Here is a 4,518-nt window from a genome sequence, read left to right as displayed (position 1 = left end):
TATGAAAGGTTGGTAACAGCGTGGGGCCTCCCGGGGCTGTCTGTGCTCCTGACGGGGGTCAGAGCCTGACCCAGGCCCTGACCCTGGGGTCTCTGGGCATCTGTGTGCCCGTCATCGACGTGAGACCAGGCAGCTCCGTTTTTCAGGGAGAGGGTGCAGAGCTTTCACACCTGTGGAGTGAACCAGGAGACACCTCTGTGCAGTCTGGAACGATGGCCTGCCTCCTAGACGCCCACGCGGGCCTGCTCGGTCACAGTGACAGCTGGACCTGGGCGCCCTGCCCTCCCTGGGAGCAGCCGGGGAAGGTGTCACCGTCCCCCTTTCCCTCTGAAGTCCTTGACCACCCTCAGGGTCAACGATCCGCTAGAAGGACTCGTGGGCCCCAGAAGCGCTGCTGCAGGCCTGGCCACGGCTTCTATAGCGAAAGGAAACATGAAAATCGGCAAAGGAGAAGGTGCGTGGGGCGGATCCCAGCCCCGACGGCGGGGAGCTGCAGCCCCTTCTCTCGGTGGAAGGCGGGACACCTAATTCTCCTGGCAGTGGCCGGGGTAGCACACGCCTGGCACTGCCCCCCCGAAGGCTGGCTCCGGCCTTGGTGTCCAGGTATCTCCTGGGGGTCAGTCACATAGGCGTCCAGTGCCCCCCAATGACCGAAGTCACTCACTCTTAGCCACTCAGTGGCCCAGGGCCCCACGCAAGTCACGTTAACACGAGCTCCATAAACTCTCTGGCACTCGTACCATGCAAGGGAATCCAAGGGCTCCAAGGCTCCCTCCCAGGGAGGGGACAGACCTTCCTTGGAGCGTGCAGGTGTGGGTACCCAGGACTGCCGGGCTGACCCTTCACCACTCACCCTGTGCAGACGACGAGGGCAACCGCTGGCCCAAACAGGGCACATGACTCCCTGCCAAAGAGAGGAGCTGGGGACAGGGTGCAGCTTGACAGAGGAGACCAGGGACATAGGCAGTAGTCACTCCCAGAGCTGGGGACAGGAAGGGCGGGTGGGCTTGGCAGCCCGGTGGGGAGGGCAGCAGGCAGGTGTGCGGTTTTAACAGGGAGCGTTGGCACAGCAAGGACAGCTTGGCGCCCAGCAGTGGCGTTTCTGCCGGGCTCTGTCACCACCCTGGTTCCTGCGGGTCCCGCTCTGCTGTCCTGTCTGCTGACAGCAACAGGAGCCCGGGAGATCCATGGGGTGACAGCAGCCGGGACACACAGTCTCACCCTCCACACTAAGAACATAAATAAGCAAAGGTCTGCACGGGCGGGGGTGGATCGAGGCGCCGTGTGAACCGGGCACTGCGGGGTGGATGGAGGCGCGGTGTGAACCGGGCACTGCGGGGTGGATGGAGGCGTGGTGTGGACCGGGCACTGCGGGGTGGATGGAGGCGCGGTATGGACTGGGCACTGCGGGGTGGATCGAGGCGCGGTGTGGACCGGGCACTGCGGGGAGGTCTCCAAACGGCCCTCAGTGCCCCAAATGGTGAACAAACGGCCTCAGCTTGCCCGAGGGGCATCAGCACCATCCGCCACCCGGTGCGGGCGACACTTCTCGGCGCCTCCGTGTTGTACGATTGCTTCTGGTCTCGTGATTTCAGAAGACACATTGATTACTTGAAATAATTTACATACTTTTATGTTGTTCAACAAAAAAAAATTAGAAAAGCTTTCATTATTCACATTTCCACTCAGTTGACTTTCACAATTGCCTCTCGAATGCGTCTGTTCCCAGGTCAGATGACGGCAGGGAGTCACAGTTTAGGTGCCCTGTGTTCCCTGGTGGGTTAGCAAGCGCGCTGAGTTGCATTTTGCCTTTTTGTTGGAAGACGCAGGAGCACAGTTACCTGTGTGAAGAGGATCATGGCAATGGTTAAGAGGTCGGAGGGCATTTCAGGAGTGCACCTTGTCTGCCAAAGCCACCCGGGGTGTCGGCAAGAACCACAGGAGGCCACTGCCCTGGACGGAGCTCCCGCTATGGCCCAGGGCAGACAGAAAATCAGAACGGAGTCGCCCACGCTGAAGGTCCCCGTCACCCCGTGATTATCTGACCTTCCAGAAAAATCAGGAGAGAGAGAACAACCTGATTTCCCAAACAGCCCAGTTTTCATCTTCAACCAGCATAGTAATACAGTTCCCTGTTTTAGTCCTTACGTGAAAAAAGGTAGATGTGACCAGATGTTAACGAATCAGTTAATTCTCTCTTCTTCTGCCTCCCTGCTGCCGCCTTCCAACGACGTGACTGTGGAGTGACCCGTCCAGTTCGTGTCCTCTGCTCTGCTTGCCAAGGCCCCTCTGTCCATAAAGCCACCGTCCCCTGCTCAGCTCACGGGGACACTGAGTCTCCTAGTGAAGGGCAGTGCTGCCCAACTCTAATTTCAATAAAGCCAATTGAGATCTTCATATTAATGTTTTACTTTTGTCCTTTGGCAGGTCCGGTGGCCAATGGTGTGACCTGAAGGAGACTGTGTGGAGCCCCAGAGGGACACAGGACGGCGCCACTGACCCCTTGTGCGGGGTCCTCTTTCTCCCTCCCAGAGCCCAGGAGCCGTAAGCCCCCCTGGGTCTGAGCGCTGCTCTGCCCGTGGAGCTCCCTCTCTGGCTCTGGGGTGCCTGGGTAGTCCGTGCCATGGGCGGTGCGTGACCCTGGGTCTGGGTGACTGCGGGGTCTCTGGCAGCCGCAGCAGGCGGCCATCACTGCAGGGGGGGGGTCTTTGTTTCTTTTCTTCTCCAGCTCTGGGATTTCAGAGCCAAAGCTCTCAGCTCTGGGACCCGAGAGCCGAGTGCAGATGGGATCCTGGCGTCTAAAGATCTGAGGACTCTGCCCTGGGGCTGTGCCTGCCATTGACGTCTGTCAGGATTAGGCCTTGGAAGCTGCAAATGCATATAAAAGTGGCAAAATCTTACTCAAGATCATGTAAAAGTATAACCAACCGCACTAGGATGCAAAAGAAAAACAATTTCTGTGCTTCCTGCCTATTGTCACGGCGACCCAGATTGAACTGGGAAATGTATCTGCAGGAACAAATTATAATGAAAATAAGTAAATACAATTAGGATGGCCATTACGTGGAACGTTCCAGATGAACGGTGCTGCACTTTGAGATTGTTTCCCTCCCACGGGCAGCCGTTGCTTTCCCGTCTGTCTTGTTTCTGTCCTGAGAACCTGGCAGGACTCTGGGTCTGCGGGAGGCCAGCGAGTCACTGGGCCCGCACCTGCCCGGGGCTGACCTGGGGCTGCGCCTCGTCTGCGGCTAGACCGGCTGTCGCCCTGCCGGCTCGTCTCACTCTGGCTTTCTCGACGTTCCTGGGAGCAGCTCTGGGTCCTCAGGTGCTGACGTGCCGGCTCCCAAATGAGGCCACCAGCGAGGGCTATGGACGTGCAAAAGTTTCTAAAAAGATTTCAATGTTTAAAAATTCTCGTATTGCCTCTTTTAAAAGGCTCTTTACAAAAGACCAAATAAAAAGCTTAAGTGACTAAGTGACAAGAAAAGGAAACTACCTACCTTCTGCTCAGGTGCTGTCCCGCCCCAAAGGCAGCGGAAAGCTGGGGAAAGAGTGTTGAAAGCTTGGCCCGGGGACAAGCAGGCCTGGCAGGCGTCCTTGGCCCTGCTCGCGAAGGGCCTGCCCCGACTCAGGATCTTATGAGGAGCCAGGCTAAACGGAAAAGCCCCCGCTCGACCAAATGGTCTCTAAAATACAGCTGTCTGACATCCAGGTGGCTAATTTGAAACTCTCTGTAAAATAAGTTTATATCTATAAAGGAAATCTCTCTACATCTAAATCACTAAACACTTTTACAACAGGGAAAACATTGGCTTAACGTTTTGGTAGCAAACCTTACCTCTGCCTGAGGAGTTGTCCGCTGTCTTGTCTGAACTTGGACGTTACCTGTGCCCTTCTTTGTCTCCACAGCTGATGGTGCATAGATCTGAGTTTTATGCATCTTCTACCCTGTTTTACCTGAGTCCTGCCTTTGAAGTGCAAATTCAGGGCTGCCAGCTAACAACTACTTAGGGCAAAGGAACGAGTAATCAGGAGACTGATGGTCTAAACAGCGGAGAGAGACTATTTGAAAACAGGTAAATGGAGAAGCTTAGAAAAGCTATAAGATCCGCTTCTGTCTGTGTCTATACATCTATCTGTGCTACGTGTACATAGTATTTCTCTACCAAAATATACGGAAAAGCCTCATTAATTGGCTTAAAGGAAAAGTAAGTGCTTAAATCAAATATTTTATCAGGCTGGTCACACCTGTAATCCTAGCACTCTGGGAGGCCGAGGCAGGCGGATCAGTTGAGCTCAGGAGTTTGAGACCAACCTGAGCAAGAGGGAGACCCTGTTTCTACTAAAAATAGAAAGAAATTATATGGACAACTAAAAATATATATAGAAAAATTAGCCGGGCATGGTGGCGCATGCCTGTAGTCCCAGCTACTCGGGAGGCTGAGGCAGGAGGATCTCTTAAGCCCAGGAGTTTGAGGTTGCTGCGAGCTAGGCTGACGCCATGGCACTCCTCTAGCC

The 4,518-nt window shown here is 55.2% G+C and overlaps 1 long non-coding RNA gene across 2 annotated transcripts; it reads right to left on the bottom strand.

Annotated features, from left to right (window-relative positions):
- Positions 1-1,617: 1,617 nt before the first annotated feature.
- On the bottom strand, positions 1,618-4,291 carry LOC123632267. 2 transcript variants are annotated; one of them, XR_006733323.1, is made up of 3 exons: positions 3,226-4,261; positions 2,149-2,868; positions 1,618-1,841 (listed from the first exon to the last, which is right to left on the bottom strand). It is a non-coding gene; the product is annotated as an uncharacterized LOC123632267 (long non-coding RNA). The 2 variants fall into 2 exon arrangements; XR_006733322.1 differs by having other exon boundaries at positions 2,149-4,291.
- Between the last annotated feature and the right edge of the window lie 227 nt (positions 4,292-4,518).

The sequence above is a fragment of the Lemur catta genome, chromosome 2 (genome assembly GCF_020740605.2).
Source record: "Lemur catta isolate mLemCat1 chromosome 2, mLemCat1.pri, whole genome shotgun sequence".
In the NCBI taxonomy this organism is placed as follows: Eukaryota; Metazoa; Chordata; class Mammalia; order Primates; family Lemuridae; genus Lemur; species Lemur catta.
Note: the sequence above shows the minus strand (reverse complement) of the source record. Positions and strands in the feature narration are given on the sequence as shown.